The sequence below is a fragment of the Pristiophorus japonicus genome, unplaced genomic scaffold (assembly GCF_044704955.1).
Source record: "Pristiophorus japonicus isolate sPriJap1 unplaced genomic scaffold, sPriJap1.hap1 HAP1_SCAFFOLD_1117, whole genome shotgun sequence".
Lineage (NCBI taxonomy): Eukaryota > Metazoa > Chordata > Chondrichthyes > Pristiophoridae > Pristiophorus > Pristiophorus japonicus.
The window spans coordinates 49,520-69,353 of NW_027250774.1; the positions used below are offsets into that span (position 1 = coordinate 49,520).

The following is a 19,834-nucleotide window of genomic DNA, read 5'->3' on the forward strand; positions in this document are numbered from 1 at the left end:
AGTTCAGAAGAATGAGAAGTGATCTTATAAGAACATAAGAACATAAGAAATAGGAGCAGGAGTAGGCCATTCGGCCCCTCGAGCCTGCTCCGCCATTCAATACGATCATGGCTGATCTGATCATGGACTCAGCTCCATTTCCCTGCCCGCTCCCCATAATCCTTCACTCCCTTATCGCTCAAAAATCTGTCTATCTCCACCTTAAATATATTCAATGACCCAGCCTCCACAGCTCTCTGGGGCAGGGAATTCCACAGATTTACAACCCTCTGAGAGAAGAAATTCCTCCTCATCTCGGTTTTAGTGCCCCTTTAATAAGGGGGCATTTGATTTACAGGTGCAACTAAAATAGTTGTAACTGTAACCTAACCAGCAAAATTTCAAATACATTTTGGGCGCAATTTCCCGATTGTGCACAAAGTGTAAACTCTACCCCTTTATATTTAATAACTTATCCCAAGTATGTCCTGTCTCTGGGTTTGGCCATTGTAAGTTTGAGCTGTTTCTGTACATGTTATTCTAATGTATGCACCTGTGATTATGCTCAGAGGTTTGTGGACCTATTGCCTGGCCAAGGTGGTCATTGGGCGGTCGAGGGGGTCATTCAGCCCGACTGCCTGCCTCTCTTCCGCGGTTACATCCAAGCCAGGGTGTCCCTGGAGATGGAGCACACGGTGTCCACCGGTACGCTCGCGGCCTTCCGTGACAGGTGGGTGCCGGAGGGACTGGAGTGCACCATCACCCCCGACAACCACATTTTAATTTGACCGTTTAAAGTTTCAAAACGTTTTATTTGTTAATTTGTCGGTTCTTTAATAAGGATCCCTGATTTAAAAGTTTTACACAAAATAGTTGTAGAGCTGTTGTCTTGTGAGTGCCTTAGCCAGTCACGTGATGTTCACAAGACTCAATAAAACCCCAGCCAGTTGGCTCTAGGTTCCCCACGATGAGGTATGCAGTTGTGAGCCTGGTGGATGAACTGATAATGTGTAGTGTGATCGTTAAACCTTTGTAAATAACCTAACTAGTTCTGAAACAAAGAACCCACGAAGCAAATACATTACATGTATGGAGACTGAAATTACTTTCATTGTTTCCTGACAGACTCTTTTTATGGTGGGCACTTTGAGATACATTTCGACAATGTTGGTATTCCCGTATCCAGCATACTGTCAGGTGAGTCCACAAATGTGTAGCCTCACAGTTAAAGGAGTGTGTTCAAGCCCACTTTTCATTTCATTCAATTCAATGCAGCCAAAGTGCACCACCCCTTAAAGAGGTGCAGGCTGCCTTTAAACGGCATCACTGATGCCCGACGTCCTGTTGTTAATAAACAGCTGCTGGCAGTTTGCCAATGTGAATCAGATGTGATCACGCTCAATCCTCGATCTGCCGATGTCGCTCTGGTCTCTGGTACCACTCGAATTTCTCCCCTGACTTTTAAAACTAGAACCTTAAAACTAATCCACAGCCAGAATCTCAATATCAAAGCAAATCAAAACATGTCTGGTGTTTGGGTCGTTCATGTCACTTGTAGAGGAAGAGGCGCTGTTGGCCCGGATACACGACCTCATCTCTCTCATCTGGAGGGAGGAGAGCATGCCGGGAGATCTGAGAGATGCAGTGATTGTGACCATTTTTAAAAAGGGGGACAAGTCTGACTGCGGTATCTCCAGGGGAATCTCCCTGTTATCAACCACTGGGAAAGTTGTCGCTCGAGTCCTCCTCAACCGTCTTCTCCCTGTGGCTGAGGAGCTCCTCCCGGAATCACAATGCGGATTCAGTCCCCTACGGGGAACAACGGACATGATCTTTGCAGCGCGACAGCTGCAGGAAAAATGCAGGGAGCAGCACCAGCCCTTGTACATGGCCTTTTTTGACCTTACAAAGACCTGTGACACTGTCAACCGTGAGGGTCTATGGAGCGTCCTCCTCCGTTTCGGATGCCCCCAAAAGTACGTCACCATCCTTCGCCTGCTCCACAACGAGATGCAGGCCGCGATCCTTACCAACGGATCCATTACAGACCCAATCCACGTCCGGACCGGGGTCAAACAGGGCTGTGTCATCGCCCCAACCCTCTTCTCAATCTTCCTCGCCACCACGCTCCACCTCACAGTCAACAAGCTCCCCGCTGGAGTGGAACTAAACTACAGAACCAGTGGGAACCTGTTTAACCCACGCCGCCTCCAGGCCAGGTCCAAGACCACCCCAACCTCTGTCGTTGAGCTGCTGTATGCGGACGACGCCAGCGTCTGTGCACATTCAGAGGCTGAACTCCAGGATATAGTCAATGTATTCACTGAGGCATATCAAAGCATGGGCCTCACGCTTAACATCCGTACGACAAATGTCCTCCACCAGCCTGTCCTCGCCACACAGCACTGCCCTCCAATCATCAAGATTCACGGCGCGGCCCTGGACAACGTGAAACATTTCCCATATCTCGGGAGCCTCTTGTCAACGAAGGCAGACATTGATGCAGAGATCCAACACCGCCTCCAGTGCACCAGTGCAGCCTTCGGCCACCTGAGGAAAAGAGTGTTTGAAGACCAGGCCCTCAAACCTACCACCAAGCTCATGGTCTACAGGGCTGTAGTAATACCCACCTTCCTGTATGGATCTGAGGCATGTACAGAAGACACATCAAGTCGCTGGAGAAATATCACCAACGATGTCTCCGCAAGATCCTGCAAATCCCCTGGGAGGACAGACGCACCAACATTAGTGTCCTCAACCAGGCCAACATCCCCAGCATTGAAGCACTAACCACTCTCGATCAGCTTTGCATGCTTGGAGTCTTGTGTCTGGCATAGTTTGTATGCCAGACACGAGACTCCCAAAGCAATTGCTCTACGCAGAGCTCCTTCATGACAAATGAGCCAAAGGTGGGCAGAGGAAACGTTACAAGGACACCCTCAAAGCCTCCCTGATAAAGTGCAACATCCCCACCGACACCTGGGAGTCCCTGGCCAAAGACCGCCCTAAGTGGAGGAAGTGCATCCGGGAAGGCGCTGAGCACCTCGAGTCTCGTCACCGAGAGCGTGCAGAAACCAAGCGCAGGCAGCGGAAGGAGCGTGCGGCAAACCAGTCCCACCCTCCCCTTCCCTCAACCACTGTCTGTCCCACCTGTGACAGGGACTGTGGTTCCCGTATTGGACTGTTCAGTCACCTGAGAACTCACTTTAAGAGTGGAAGCAAGTCTTCCTCGATTCCGAGGGACTGCCTATGATGAAGTTGATGATGATGACGTTCATGTCAGCTGCAGAATGGCAAGGCTTGCATCAAAGAGACACAGGCTGAGATCGATAGATTTTTGGACTCTCGGGGAATCGAGGGATATGGGGATCGGGCGGGAAAGTGGAGTTGAGGTCGAAGATCAGCCGTGATCTTATTGAATGGTGGAGCAGGCTCGAGGGGCCGAATGGCCGACTCCTGCTCCTAATTCTCATGTTCTTCTGGAGTCATTTCAGGGTGATGCTTGACGCATCTTACTTGAACCGTAGCTCAGAAATCCTGGGACAAGTTAACCAATTGAGCTCTACAAGTGGAGGTTTTAATCACTAACTTGGATAACTTTTCCATCTGATAGTCAGCGAGTGTTTCAAACCCTGACCCACCAGATATGCGGTTCCAGTTGGGACTCAGCTTGCTAACGCCGATCACATTCAATACACGTCGAAGCAACAGCTTTTTCAAACGGGCCCCGAATGTCTGGAGAGTCTCTCAGGAGATCGGGCTGCAGTCTTAATTTACATAGCTTTGGGCAATAATCAGCCTTGCCCATGTCTTATCGAGAGAGAAAACCCAGGCCGGGTAAGGGGGGTGGGGGGGGGCAGGGCGGGGGGATAGGGGGTGGGGGCGGGGCAAGGTGGGGGTGGGGCGGGGGGGGTTGGGGCGGTTGTGGGGTGGGGGTGGGGGTGGAGCAGGGGGGCGGGGCCGGGGGGGCAGGGCGGGGGGATAGGGGGTGGCGGTGGGGCAAGGTGGGGGTGGGGCGGTTGTGGGGTGGGGTGGGGTGGGGGCAGGGCAAGGTGGGGGTGGGGCAAGGTGGGGGTGGGGCGGTTGTGGGGTGGGGTGGGGGCGGGGCAAGGTGGGGGCGGGGCAATGTGGGGGTGGGGCGGGGGCAGGGCCTGGGGGGTGGGGCGGGGGGAGGGGAAGTGAAAGTTGTAACAATGCGAAGCCCGCCTCCAACCCGCGCACTCTCCCATTTCATTCAGGCGGGAGACTGGGGAGGGGCGGGGGGAGGGGAGGGGGCGATACTTTATCATACAGGGGCCGGGGATCCTGGTGCATGCGACGATGTGGCCTCAGTCTCGGGGAGCGATGCCTGTGGCCGGGGGGGAGCGGGGGTACTTCCCCCCCGATCCCCCCCACAATCTCCCACAATCAACCTGACCCTCCCCGGGGTCGGGGATCAGACCCCCTCCCCTCCAGATATAGACCCCCCAACCCCCAACACCATGGGCCCCCTCAGCCCCACCCCACCCTCACCCTCACCCTCACCCTCACCCTACCTCCATCCCCACCCTCACCCCCACCCTCACCTCACCCTCACCCTACCTCCATCCCCACCCCACCCTCACCCTCACCCTCACCCTCACCCTCACCCTCACCCTCACCTCACCCTCATCCCCACCCTCACCTCACCCTCACCCTACCTCCATCCTCACCCCCACCCTCAACCTCACCCTCACCCCCACCCCCACCCCCACCATCCTGTCCTCTCCACCCTCACCCCCACCCTCACCTCACCCTCACCCTCGCCTCACCCTCACCCTCACCCTACCTCCATCCTCACCCCCACCCTCACCTCACCCTCACCCTCACCTCACCCTCACCTCACCCTCACCCCCACCCCCACCCCCACCATCCTGTCCTCCCCACCCCCACCCTCACCTCACCCTCACCCTCACCCTCACCTCACCCTCATCCCCACCCTCACCTCACCCTCACCCTCACCCTACCTCCATCCTCACCCCCACCCCCACCCCCACCATCCTGTCCTCCCCACCCTCACCCCCACCCTCACCTCACCCTCACCCTCACCTCCATCCCCACCCCCACCCTCACCTCACCCCCACCCTCACCCTCACCTCACCCTCACCCTCACCCTCACCTCCATCCCCACCCCCACCCTCACCTCACCCTCACCTCACCCTCACCCTCACCCTACCTCTGTCCCCACCCTCACCCCCACCCTCACCTCACCCTCACCCTCACCTCACCCTCACCCCCACCCTCACCCTCACCTCACCCTCACCTCACCCTCACCCTCACCCTACCTCCATCCTCACCCTACCTCCATCCCCACCCTCACCCTCACCCCCACCCTCACCTCACCCCCACCCTCACCCTCACCCCCACCCCCACCCCCACCATCCTGTCCTCCCCACCCTCACCATCCACCACAGGGGACCCGTTCATGATGCCGTACACATGCTGTTGAGTTAAAACTCTTACAGTGCGCCAGGAATGCCGAGCTTCCGGGTTTCCCGCCGTTTCCCGGGTACCCCCATATCGTCAGGGTGGTACCGGCAAAATCTAGCCGTTTGTTAGGAGAATGCAACAGGTAAATCCTGAAAGACTTCCAATTGAATTGTGAGGGTAAAGCAAGGGGGAGGGGGAGGTTATACTTCAAACCAGCCAAAAGCAAATCTCAGACCACTGTCAGGAAATTTCTCTTCACCCAAAGAGTGATCAAAGTCTGGAGTAGGCTTCCAGGAGAAGTGATGGAGGTGGAAGGTATGGAGGGAATCCAGGGATATGGGGATTGGGCGGGAAAGTGGAGTTGAGGTCAAAGATTAGAAGGATGAGAGGGGATCTCATAGAAACATATTAAATTCTGATGGGACGGGACAGGTTGGATGCAGGAAGAATGTTCCCGATGTTGGGGAAGTCCAGGACCAGGGGTCACAGTCTAAGGATAAGGGGTAGGCCATTTAGGACCGAGATGAGGAGAAACTTCTTCACTCAGAGAGTGGTGAACCTGTGGAATTCCCTGCCACAGAGAGTTGTTGAGGCCTGTTCATTGGATATATTCAAAAGGGAGTTAGATGTGGCCTTTCCGTCTAAAGGGATCAAGGGGTATGGAGAGAAAGCAGGAAAGGGGTACTGAGGTGCATGATCAGCCATGATCATATTAAATGGTGGTGCAGGCTCGAAGGGCCGAATGACCTACTCCTGCACCTAATTCTTATGTTCTTCATGAATTGTTTGATACTGAAATGGGGGGACTTTAGTATCTCCCTGGACAGATTAATTAATATGAGCCCAATGGCTTTCCTCACCCAGAATTATCTTGTGATCCTGTGGAACTGAAAGTCATGGTGGTGCCCATGAAGATTCTCAGGAGGTCCACAAAAAACATAGTGGCCTTGAATTTCTGTGGGGATGAGCATTGATGAGCCTGCTTATCTGTTCTTGCCTTTCTGCTTATATGTGCACTGATTACAAACTTCTCTCAGGAGGCAGGAGCTGGAGGCAGAGGAGTAATATGGCCCTGGGTTTCTGTGGGAGAAGCGGTGTCGATGTCCTCTGGGAGTTCTGTGACCAAAGTTACGGCAGGAGACTGGGAGGCCACCTTTGGAAATTCAGGGCCGGTGAATGGTGGCCTGACAGGTTTTGAATGAGATACTGTTGAGAGAGGAGATGGTTTTACCCTCCCCATTGTCTGATCCAGGTGAAGGCAGGGGGTTCGAGATAACACAAGGCCGCCTCGGGCCTGGCCAAATCCATCACTGCATGAAGACAATCGGGACAGCAGAACGCGCTTTGGAGCTACTGTGTGGGCGGGCGGGCGGGCCAGGGAAAGGCTTTTGGGAAGAAACTGTACGAACATGTAAGTAGGGAAACAATAGACATCAAGCTATGCAATGGAGCATGCTGATGCCACAGTGCTGTTTTCCAGATGGTTATGTTAGATTAGGTGGTCAATTAATAGTCTGTTGACACAGTAATCATCTCCAGCACTTCGCTGTTGCCTGGTTCCTGTACACATATGTCTGCCAGTAATCCGTTGTATCTCAATGTGTTTCATGCATTAAGTAGAAGCCATTCTCCTCCAACCTCCTGGTCAAGGAGTTGACACTGTCCTCTTCATTGTTGTCCCAATCTAACCCATTGTTAGATCCAAATCGAACAAATCTTTGGCGAGGCTGTGTGTGTTGAAATTGTCTACATTGAAGGTAATTTGTGTTTCTGGACCATCACTGCAAGAAGTAATTTGGAATGGGACAGTTGTGGATTAATTGTGAAGGAGATCTTCTTTTCTTCATTGTGCCAGCTAGAACATAAAAGGTAACGGAGACATACAAGGCAGCTTGCACCCATTGATCAGTTTCTCATTTCTCTTTGGCTTTATACAAATTGGAGGATAACAAAGGCACTGGTGGTTCATTTCTGGTGCAAAATTCATGTTCAAAAGTTATTGAAGAGAGCTTCCTAGACTTTGTAAGTTTTGATAGCTTCAAGCAGCAGAAAAGGTGGCCATTCAGCCCATCCTCATCTCAGTCCTAAATGGCCGACCCCTTATCCTGAGACTGTGACCCCTGGTTCTAGACTCTCCAGCCCCGGGGGAAACATCCTCTCAGCATCTACCCTGTCAATCCCCCTCAGAATTTTGTATGTTTCAATGAGATCACCTCTCATTCTTCTAAACTCCAGAGAGTATCAGCCCAATCTACACAATCTCTCCTCATAGGACAATCCCCCCATCCCAGAAATCAGTCTGGTGAACCATCGTTACACTCCCTCTATGGTAAGTATATCCTTCCTTAGATAAGGAGACCGACACTGTACACAATACTCCAGGTGTGGTCTCACCAGGGCCCTATATAATTGCAGTAAGGCTTCTTTACTCTTATACTCAAATCCTCTTGTAATAAAGTCCAACATAAGAACATAAGAAATAGTAGGCCACCTGGCCCCTCGAGCCTGCTCCGCCATTCAATAAGATCATGGCTGATCTGATCATGAACTTTCTGTGATTCGTGTACTAACGCCTAACTACAGACAAATCTAGTTAAAAAAAACATCACTTTTTAATTTTCAACAGGTATGTGTACAGGGTCAGTGAGAAATACCAGCCAGTGGTAGAAGAGCTTCAAACATCTTTTTATAAGAGCTTTAATCAGAGGCAACTTTCTTCAGTTTTTGCAGGAGCATTTAGAACCCATATATGTCCGAGGAGATGTATCCCCGTGGGGCTTGAAGCAGGCTGCCGTCAGTTGTAAGATATATCATTCTCCCATGTACTGCTCACTGGCTGAACCAGGCGTCTCCCCATTGCAGCAGATAAATCCCTCGTGTTACACGAGTGGCAGTGGGTGAGTGACTGCTGTTCGTGGGGAGGTTCTCTTCAGCGGCAGGGCTGGCTTTAAACAGTCGGATCTTTCCACGTTTTCTCTCCAGGCCGACCTTGCATTGTGAGCCCTCCTTAACCCGGGTCACACACAGCTGACAAGGTTCCTCAGTCAGCAGCCTGAAGCACGTTCACTGAAGGTTTAGAACTGGCCAGTAACCATCATGAGCGATGCTCATTGCAAGTAGCTATTGAGGTTGGGGAATATGAGAAAAACACCTCGGTGCAGACTAGGGCTATCGATGAGGAGCGAGCCACCAAACCTCCACTGACAGTTTCCTGACAATCCCCGAGGAAGGTCGTGCGTCAAATAATGTAATCGGCTCTCAGTGCCTGAACTGTAGGCTGTGAGTGTAACACTGAGGGTCACACGGAGCATTTCACGGTGACTGAAGACTGGGCCGGGAGTAACAACCCGCACTGTCACATCACATCAGCCGCTTGTTATTCATCCCATATTCATCCCATGGACTTCAGCAGCACCATATATCGGGCCTGTCGTTTGATGGGTGGACAAATAGGTCAGCAACGGGAGAATTTCCCCCATCTGTAGTTCTTCTGTACTTGTGTACAGTCCTGTTGGATTCCATGGATTACCCAGGATATTTAAGACAATATACTCACTCTCCAGCAAAGCACATAGATACAGATAAGACCAAAGACAATCAGTAAAGCCCCAATGATGTCCCAGAAATCATTACCATTAGGCAATGATTGATTACACAGGATTACACGGGATATACGGCCCAGGAACGGGCCATTGGGCCCAGCCAGTCCGTGCCGGTGTTTATGCTCCACTCGAGCCTCCCCCCGTCTTTCCTCATCTAAAACTATCAGCATAACCCTCTATTCCCTTCTCCCCCATTGGCTTGTCCAGCCTCCCCTTAAATGCATCGATACTATTCCCCTCAACCCCTCCCTGTGGCAGCGAGTTCCACATTCTCACCGCTCTCTGGGTAAAGAAGTTTCTCCTGAATTCCCCACTGGGTTTCTGGGTGACTATCTTATATTGATGGTCTCTAGTTATGCTCTTCCCCACAAGTGGAAACACTCTCTCTGTATCCACTCGATCAAAACCTTTCATCGTTTTAAAGACCTCTATTAGGTCACCCCTCAGCCTTCTCTGTTCAAGAGAAAAGAGACCCAGCCTGTTCATCCTTTCCCGATATGTATACCCTCGCATTTCTGGTATCATCCTTGTAAATCTTCTCTGCACCCTCTCCAGTGCCTTTGTATCCTTTTTAAAATACGGCGACCAGAACTGTACACAGTGCTCCAAGTGTGGTCTAACCAAGGTTCGATACCAAGGTATCTCCAGTAGGTTCCGTTTTGCCTACGCAATACTCTCAACACGGTGAACAAGTGGTTCCTGCGGTTATATGAACAGTTGAACACAAGTGTGCAAATTGCTGCACATTGTAAAACCTGCAACAAATGGCCGATTTGTACCTTGGCTGCTGTCAGATCTCAAGGTCAGTTGTGATGGAATGGAGGGAGTTCCAAGCAAGCTTCTGAAGGATTTATGGTATCACAGCTGTTGAGATCCTAACCGCAAATCTCTCCACAGGTACAGAGTGAGGAAACAGCTCCCTGGGCAGGCTGGAGGCGATCAGATGGAACAGACATAGATCATTTTGCAACATCCGTTGAAATGATAATTATTTTAACAGATGTTACAACACGATGAATATAATTTCAGTTTTTGATAGAGAAAGAACAGTTGATGTCTTATGTTTCTGCAGTGAGGTACATCATCATCAGAGGCAGTCCCTCGGAATCGAGGAAGACTTGCTTCCACTCTTAAAATGAGTTCTCAGGTGACTGAACAGTCCAATACGGGAACCACAGTCTCTGTCACAGGTGGGACAGACACTGGTTGAGGGAAGGGGAGGGTGGGACTGGTTTGCGCACACTCCTTCCGCTGCCTGCGCTTGCTTTCTGCATGCACTCAGCGACGAGACTCGAGGTGCTCAGCGCCCTCCCGGATGCACTTCCACCACTTAGGGTGGTCTTTGGCCAGGGACTCCCAGGCGTCGGTGGGGATGTTGTATTTTATCAGGGAGGCTTTGAGGGTGTCCCTTGAAACGTTTCCTCTGCCCACCTTTGGCTCGTTTGCTGTGAACGAGTTCCGAGTAGAGCGCTTGCTTTGGGAGTCGTGTGTCTGGCATGAGAACAATGTGACCTGCCCAGCGGAGCTGGTCGAGTGTGGTCAGTGCTTCAATGCTGGGGATGTTGGCCTGATCGAGGACGCTAATGTTGGTGCATCTGTCCTCCCAGGGGATTTGTAGGATCTTGCGGAGACACCGTTGGTGGTATTTCTCCAGCGACTTGAGGTGTCTACTGTACATGGTCCATGTCTGAGCCATACAGGAGGGCGGGTATTACTACAGGCCTGTCAACAAGCTGCCCGCTGGAGTGGAACTAAACTACAGAACCAGTGGGAACCTGTTCAACCTTCGCCATCTTTAGGCCAGGTCCAAGACCACCCCAACCTCTGTCGTCGAGCTACAGTACGCGGACGATGCCTGCGTCTGCACACATACAGAGGCTGATCTCCAGGACATAGTCGATGTACTTACTGTACGAAAGCTTGGGCCTTACGCTAAACATCTGTAAGACAAAGGTCCTCCACCAGCCTGTCCTCGCCGCACAGCACTGACCCTCAGTCAACAAGATCCACGGCACGGCCCTGGACAACGTGGACCACTTCCCATTCCTCGGGAGCCTCTTATCAACAAGAGCAGGAATTGACGACGAGATCCAACACCGCCTCCAGTGCGCCAGTGCAGCCTTCGGCCGCCTGAGGAAAAGAATGTTTGAAGTCCAGGCCCTCAAATCTACCACCAAGCTCATGGTGAGGTACAGTGTGTGTTAAATGGAATATCTGGCATTATAGGAACAGGAACAGCGATGCTCACTGTTAGATCTCTTAATTTCCAATGAAATACGAACTCCGATGGTAGTTTTAACTTTTTAATACTGGCAGAGAGCAACAAACTGCTGGCTGATTGCCAGTTTCTTTGTCTTACTGAGACACATGGTCAAAATGGCTGCACTTTATACCTGGATCAATTTACAGAAAAGAACTCGCCTTCTTTGACCTTATTGGCTCAATTGAAAGTCTTTTAACGTTTTATTGGCTCGCTACCCAAGGTCCGAAAATGTCAAGTTGATTGATGAGTTAATGCAACATGCTGAGCAGCACGCAGCAGCCTTGACTTGGGGGTCTGTGAATTTTCACAGTCTGTCTAAATGAGCCTGTTTGAATACTCTATCAATCCCCCCTTTGATTCTTTCACAAACTGAATCATAAAACATCAGGTATCACTGGTTAAACATTCTACAAAATAATTTCATACATGTTAATAGAGTTTCCTTCTAAAATTTGTTGATGTGTTTCGCCACATGTCCGGACTAGTAGCTTCCACACAAATTTACACCAACCCGAGTTCCATCGTGGCCACAATGGAAGTCTGGTTTTAGTAGGTTAATTAACCTTATTCCAATCAATATCTTAATCAATAATACAGTAAATTTATACATTTTCGCGAAAAGTAATTGTCCTTATTAGATTTCAGCTTCAGTTACGGGTGCTCGTTTAACGTGTGAAGCGTGGATCCAGGCTTTCTTTCCTTGGACTTTAACAGCTGCCTGGGTGGTCAATAACACTTGATAAGGTCCCTCCCACTTGGCACCCAAAGGTTCTTTATGCAACTTTTTCACATAGACCCAGACTCCCGGGATGATGTCGTGTCCTCCTTCGGGTGGATTACCCCAAGCTGCCGATACCTGTTGGGAAACAGAACTAATAGCATTGGTTAAGTTCTGACAGTATGATAACAAAGTGTCACTCATTAAGTGAACATCAGCTTTCCGTAAATCAATAGTTCCTGGCAGTGACATGGGTCTTCCTGTTATAATTTCAAATGGGCTTAGACCTGTAGTTCTGTTCGGGGTTGCCCTAATGCTACGTAGCACTATTGGTAGTGCCTGGGGCCATGGTGTTCCTTCTTGGTGATATTTGGCAAGCCGTTGTTTCAGAGTTCGATTCATTCGTTCTACTTGTCCTGATGATTGTGGATGATAAGGACAGTGTAAATCCCACGTGATGTTCAGTAACCTACAGACTTCTTGGCAGACAGCACCTGTGAAGTGTGTTCCCTGATCTGAGTCAATGCTACTCGGGACTCCCCATCGGGGAATGTAATCCTTACACAAGACCTTTGCAGTGTGATTGGCTGTGGCTCTTTTAGTTGGGACAACTTCTACCCATCTAGAGAATCTGTCGACCATGACAAGAATGTTAGTGTATCCTTGGCATGAAGGAAGAGATATATAATCAACCTGCAGATGCTGGAATGGTCCGACAGGGGCAGGGGGCCTCAGTTGGGGCATTACCGTGATGGGTCCAGAATTATTTTTCTGGCAGACCACACAGCGGTCTGTTACCAGCTGGGCATGTTTTTTAAATCCCCGACCCCACCAGCTTTTCTGGAACCGTGCCGTCATCTGTTGTGAGGCCAAGTGTCCCCACGAGTGGATCTGTTGGGCTAAAAAAGGCATAAGCGCTTGTGGCGCGACTGGCTTGTCGGTAACTCTTTGTCTCCAGACACCATCTTCACATAGCTTAATTCCTGCCTCAATCCATGTCCATTTTTCCTCTCGGGAGCACTCGCCTTGCATTGTTTGAAGGTCTCGTGTCAGAGTTCTGAGTGCTTTCAATCTGCACATCTGTGTTGGTTCTTCTGGAGGAACGCCCTGTGAGGCGGCATCTTTAGGTGCCTGGTCAGCTCGGGCATTTCCCTGTGCTTCTGTGGTATGTTCCTTGGTATGGGCCTTACACTTCAGGATGGACACTTCCTGAGGTAATTGTATGGCCTCAGTAAGTCTCGGACTTCTTTTCCATTTTGGATAGGTGTACCAGCAGCAGTGAGGAATCCTCTTTTCCGCCATAACAGACCAAAGTCGTGAGCGACTCCAAAAGCATAACGCGAATCTGTGTAGACATTAGCTGTCTGTCCTTCTGCTATTCGACATGCTTCTGACAGGGCCCATAACTCGGCCTGTTGTGCTGACGTTCCTGAGGGTAAACATCCTTTTGCCACTACCTCATATAAGGTTGTAACTGCCCATCCTGCTTTTCTGGTACCATTGTCAACAAAGGAGGAACCATCTGTAAACAGGATGAGGTCTGGGTTGTGCAGAGGCTCCTCTGCTGCTAAGGCTGCTTCTTCTGTTTCTTTTAAAATCTCCACGCAGTCATGCTCTTCACATTCTCCCCGCTCTTGCTCCCTCGATTCTGACATCGGGAGCATAGTTGCGGGATTAACCGGGCTGGCCCGGACGATGTGGAGATTAGGAGCTTCCAAAACTGCTGTCCAGCGGGTCCATCTAGCTGCTGTCACCTGAGACATTCTATTCATAGACAGCAAAGCGTGTACGGTGTGGGGACACTTGACAATCAGCTTTTGGTCGGGGACTAGACCCGCAGTGATCATTACCGCTCGACATGTAGCTTCCATGGCCCTTAGGCAACTTCCCCATCCGAGGGCTACCGCATCCAGTTTTGCCGAATAATAGCCAATAGGTCTTTGCCGATCCCCATGTTCTTGTGTCAGTATAGCTGCCATATATCCTTCTTTCTCATGGACAAACAGGGTAAATGGCTTACCACTGTCGGGGATTCCCAGAGCCGGTGCCGAACACAAAGTCTTTTTCAAACTCAGGAAGGCCTCTTGCTGTTCCTTAGTGAGGGTGATGGCTTCTTTAGAGGCACATTTCCCCTTTAAAATATCATTCAATGGCTGAGCAAGCTGTGTGAAGGAGTCAATCCAATTTCTGTTAAAGTTACACAATCCCAAAAAAGACCTTAGTTCCTGAATAGTGGTGAGTCTTTTAGCAGCCCGAATGGCTGCAGTTCTATCCTGGGTAAGTTCTCTCTTTCCTTGTGAAATCTTTTGTCCCAGGTATACAACCTCTTCTTGGGATATTTGTGCTTTGTCGATGCTGGCTTTATGTCCTTTCAGCCGAAGGTGGTCCAGCAAAGCTCGTAAATCTTGTTCATGCTGTTCTTCCATGTTTGAAGCTAGCAGGATATCGTCTACATATTGGATGACTGTGGATGACAGGGGAGGTAATTCTCGCAAATGGCTTTGTAAAGCCATGTGGAATACCGTAGGGCTGTTGTGGAAACCCTGTGGTAACTGGGTCCAAGTATACTGTTGTCCTTGGACAGTGAAAGCAAACCACTGTCGAACCTCCGGTGCCAGAGGCACCAACCAAAATCCGTTGGCCATATCTATAACCGAGAAATATTTATGTTCCGGTTTGAGGGCATTAAAAATGGTGGAGGGATCTGCGACCAAAGGAGCTTTTTGATCAATACACTGGTTAGCTTTCCTATAATCGACAGTCAAACGCCAAGTCTCATTAGATTTCTGTACCGGCCACACGGGGCTATTGGAGGAGCTATGCGTTTTAATAAGCACCCCTTGTTTCTCCAATTGCTGAATAACCGGTAAGATTCCCGCGATGGCAGTTGGACTGATGGGATACTGTTTAGTGCATGGAGGCTTGGTCCCGGTAAATGACACAGGCTCCATCTGGAGTAGGCCACAATCGTTCTTATCTTTAGCCCATATCGGGTGTTCCTTCAATTCTTCTTTCTTCAAAGTTCTCATTGACCATGTCACCCGACCATCCTTGAAATGCAACGATGAATCTATTTGGATTAGAACGTCCATTCCCAAAAGGGGTTGATCTACTGGGCCTATCCAGACCGGCGTGGTTAGTTCATGTGGACCCAGCCCTATAAGTACCGGTGTTGTCCTTTTAATTTCCATTTTATGGCCCCCAACTCCATAGGCTGTACGTGCCCTACCATCCAACGGCAAAAAGTCTCCATATTGTAGGGGTAAGCATGTTAATTCCGCCCCTGTGTCTAAAAGACAGTCCACATCCTTATCGCCCACCCTCACAGTTATATATAGCCCAACTCCCCTTTGTTGTATTAGTGCAAGGAGGGGGGCCAGGGTGGGCTCTAATCGTTTTTTGCTATCCCAAGTAACTCCTTCTGTTGTTGTATTGTCAGTCGCTTAAATGTTTCTATGAGGTTGTTATCTTGTGACAAGCCTGGTTTGTTGGCTGAATTGTATCCCTGGCTGCGTCCTCTTCCCCAGCCACGACCTTGCTGTTTTGCCCTGCACGTCTTGGCCCAGTGACCTTCTTTCCCACAATAATGATATTTTCCAGGTAATTTTCCTAATAACTGTTTATCGGAATCCTGGGATTTCCATCCCATAGCCTGTACAGCTCGGACTTTAGCTCCCATATCCCGATCTAATTGGTTACATCGATCCACCAATGCTGAAAAGGTAGTTCCTCTACCTTCCCAGTCCGGTAACACTACCTTAAGCATTTTGGACAGTTCTGGCTTTAGACCTGCCACGAAAGCTGCTTTCAGGGGTCCAAACACTTGTTCATCCATTTCCTTATCCGTATTATTCATACCCGAATGTTCTAGCCACGTGCATCTAAACCGCTCGTCATACTCCAGGATCTCCTCTGTTCCTTTCTGTTGGCAGGCTGCAATTTTTCCCCAGTCTTTCTTAGCTGGACTGAAGGCTTGCAGCCAGTGTTTAATCGCCTCCCATCCTGTGTCTAATTCTTGCTCATTCTGCCCCAGAGCTTCATCTACCTTGTCGTGCAATTTCCTTCCCTGTGTTTTTGGCACCATTATGGTCAAAATTTGCACTCCGTCCCAGGGATGAAGTTGATATATATTTCTTAAGCGGTCCAATTGGTCCCACGTTTTTACTCCCCCTTTCTTTGGATTGGGCAATTCCTTGGACCATTTATCAATTTTCTCTGGGTCTGCCGGATCATGAACTAAGTATTCTTCGTACACCCTTCTCTTTGTTTTTTTGGTTCCGCCCTCATCCGCAGTCTCTTCTGATTTGACTACAACTCGTCTTTTTTTAAACGGGGCAAAGCGCACCCCTAATTCTTCATCATCCTCCGACACTGTATTGTCAGAGGATTCAGAAACCGTATCGATTCCTCGGTCGTGTCTTCGGGTTTGCGCTTTTAATTTATCCAAACATGGGTACCCTGGGAATTGATCAATACATTTTCCTTTTCCTATTACTGTCTCTTGACCTAATGATTTTTTCCATTCTTTAATTTCACCTTTAAGATCTTTAACTTCCGCTTCCAGCTTTTCAAGTTCAAGCTTTTTCTGTCGCAGCTGTGCACAAACTGCTTGCAATTGATCCTTTGTACTGGTCAGTTCTCGATCATGTTGGGAACGCATTATAATTTCATTCCGGTTTTGGATCTGTCCCATAACCGCTAGGGACCATCTAGTTCGCTCTTTATTTTTCATACGGGTCGTTTTTCCCTCGACCCTTTTAATCTCGTCCAAGGACCATTGTCCTTTGGAGGTTCCGTACTTTTGTTCGATCTTAATACAGGTTTTAGATAAGTTGAATTGTTGCTCTATGTATTCTTTCAACTGTTCGAGAATTAAATCTAAAGAAACTTCAGGTGGTGCCTGCCCACCTTTAACAGTTGTAGGCAATTCTTTATTGTTATCTCCTGCTGCCATTATATTGAGTTCTTTACTGGGGTCTCGAGTCGTAAGCTTTCTAGCTGATCAATAGGTCGATGATGAATTAACTAACACACCGCCGAAGTTTAGACGTCTATGGGACCTCGAGCCGACTACCAGCCGAAGGGTTCGCAAACCGGAGGCTTTTGGAATCGTGTAGAAGGAGAGGCGAATTTAGACTTTTGACCGAGGACTTTTTAAAAAAAAGAGGAGTCCTTACCTCAGTATGTAGGTCCGATGTCCAAAATTCAGTTTCTTTCCTCAGCGACCCTGCTCGCAGCGCCAAAATTGTTAGATCTCTTAATTTCCAATGAAATACGAACTCCGATGGTAGTTTTAACTTTTTAATACTGGCAGAGTGCAACAAACTGCTGGCTGATTGCCAGTTTCTTTGTCTTACTGAGACACATGGTCAAAATGGCTGTACTTTATACCTGGATCAATTTACAGAAAAGAACTTGCCTTCTTTGACCTTATTGGCTCAATTGAAAGTCTTTTAACGTTTTATTGGCTCACTACCCAAGGTCCGAAAATGTCAAGTTGATTGATGAGTTAATGCAACATGCTGAGCAGCACGTAGCAGCCTTGACTTGGGGGTCTGTGAATTTTCACAGTCTGTCTAAATGAGCCTGTTTAAATACTCTATCACTCACACTCAGTGGGGAAGAGCCTGATAGTGCGAGCAATTCTCTTTTTAGCTTTCTCTTGAGTGACGAAGAATTGTCCGTAGAAAATGCATAGTGTAGTTACTTAAATCTCGGCGCACATTGGAGTGTTTACTGCTTTTTAGATTCCTGCAGAAGGCACCTGGAAGTAACACTAACCAGCTGGCTGTACTTAAAGTGAACTTTTATAAAGCACTGGTTTGGCCTCAACTGGAGTATTGTGTCCAATTCTGGGCACCGCACTTTAGGAAGGGTGTGGAGGCCTTAGAGAGGGTGCAGAGGGGATTGACGAGAATGGTTCCAGGGATGAGGGACTTCAGTGACGTGGATAGACTGGAGAAGCTGGGGTTGTTCTCCTTGGAGCAGAGAAGGTTGAGAGGAGATTTGATCGAGGTGTTCAAAATCATGAGGGGTCTGGACAGAGTAGATAGAGAGAGACTGTTCCCATTGGTGGAAGGGTCGAGAACCAGAGGGCACAGGGGATCCACGATGGGGCAGGTGGTTGTGAGCCTGGTGGATGAACTGGTAATGTGTAGTTTGATTGTTAAACCTTTTGCCGATAAACCAGCTAGTTCTTAATAGCAATGTGTTGCTGTGAATTCTTAAACAAAGAGCCCATGAAGCGAATACATTGCACCAGCCTTGAGAGCCAAAGGTGCACCAAAGAATGGGGCATCCTGGGGTAAAGCCGGAGTACAGGCTGAGCAACTGTAACACAATGGGCGAGTGGGGGGGGGGTCCAGGAACACAGCCAGATCCCAAAGGTTGGGCTGAGCCTGATGACGTGGCTCGAGACTGTAATGTCTGCGATGTCGCCCAATAGAAGGAACACGGTGGGATTCCTACGCTCCATGTTAGTGACAGGGCAGCTCAGCGATGGATTGTGTGGGATACTGGGCGTGCTCTTCACACTGGTGGGGAACCATCAGTGCCGAGAGAGTAGGGGCTGCCCAGATCTCTGTTATCTCAATTGGTCAGTTGATGTACCGCTGGCTGAGGTACGACTGGGAACCCACTCCGCCCGCTACCCCCACTCGCTACCCCCACTCGCTACCCCCGCCCGCTACCCCCACTCGCTACCCCCGCCCGCTACCCCCACTCGCTACCCCCACTCGCTACCCCCGCCCGCTACCCCCACTCGCTACCCCCACTCGCTACCCCCGCTCGCTACCCCCGCTCGCTACCCCCGCTCGCTACCCCCGCTCGCTACCCCCGCTCGCTACCCCCGCCCGCTACCCCCACTCGCTACCCCCCACTCGCTACCCCCGCTCGCTACCCCCACTCGCTACCCCCGCTCGCTACCCCCACTCGCTACCCCCGCCCGCTACCCCCACTCGCTACCCCCCACTCGCTACCCCCGCTCGCTACCCCCCACTCGCTACCCCCGCCCGCTACCCCCACTCGCTACCCCCACTCACTACCCCCACTCGCTACCCCCGCCCGCTACCCCCGGACCGAGCACTGAACGTGGGCAAGTGCAGTGCCGCGCGCTTGGGGACAGGAACGTGTGGGAATGTTTGTCCGATGAAGGCAGCCCGTTAAAGTCGCCATATTGGAATAGCCACAGCATCCTCCCGGCTCCAGCCATTGGTTGAAATAGCAGGCAGGCCCCATCGCGGCCCACTCGGCACCGACAAAGGAGAATCACGGTGGCTTCCAGCGGTGTCTGTGCCGGCTGCTCAGAAGAGCAGGTTAAAATAATTGCAGGCTGCGGGAATGGGGCAGGAAGTCCGGGGGGGGGATAAGTCTCCCGGGTGGTTTTAACTTCCCCCCCTCCCCACACCCGGTTTCTACTGGGCAGGCAGGGGTTAAAATCGGCCCTTCACATTCTGAGCCAGACCAAACCCGATCCGTGCTCACATGAGACACAAGTGTTTGACCAAAGCCCTCCGCCAGCAGGCATTCATTGAAAAGCTTTGGCCCAGATATCAGCCATTCGTTTCACATTCCAAACACACGTCTGCAAAGACTTCTTTATTTACTCACTCAGTGATGTGGGTGTTGGTGGCAAGTATCGCACAGTCTGGCCGCGAATGGCCTGTTCCCTCCCATCCCCACCACTGCCAGCGAGTATTTCACATTGTTTCCATCTGACCGGCTGCAAGGCAAGGATTGCCAAATTCCAAGAAAACAAAACCCCTTTGTGCAAATATATCATCCTCTGCTCCAACAGCAATTCTCTGGCAGCTCAACTGGAGTCCG

General features: G+C 50.2%; 1 long non-coding RNA gene across 1 annotated transcript in view; it reads left to right on the forward strand.

Moving 5' to 3' along the window:
- Nucleotides 1-1,102: 1,102 nt before the first annotated feature.
- LOC139241610 (uncharacterized) overlaps nucleotides 1,103-19,834 on the forward strand; it is a 38,438-nt gene continuing 19,706 nt past the window's right edge. The window contains exon 1 of the long non-coding RNA XR_011588944.1: nucleotides 1,103-1,176. This is a non-coding gene — a long non-coding RNA (uncharacterized lncRNA). The remainder of the gene's footprint in view (nucleotides 1,177-19,834) is intronic.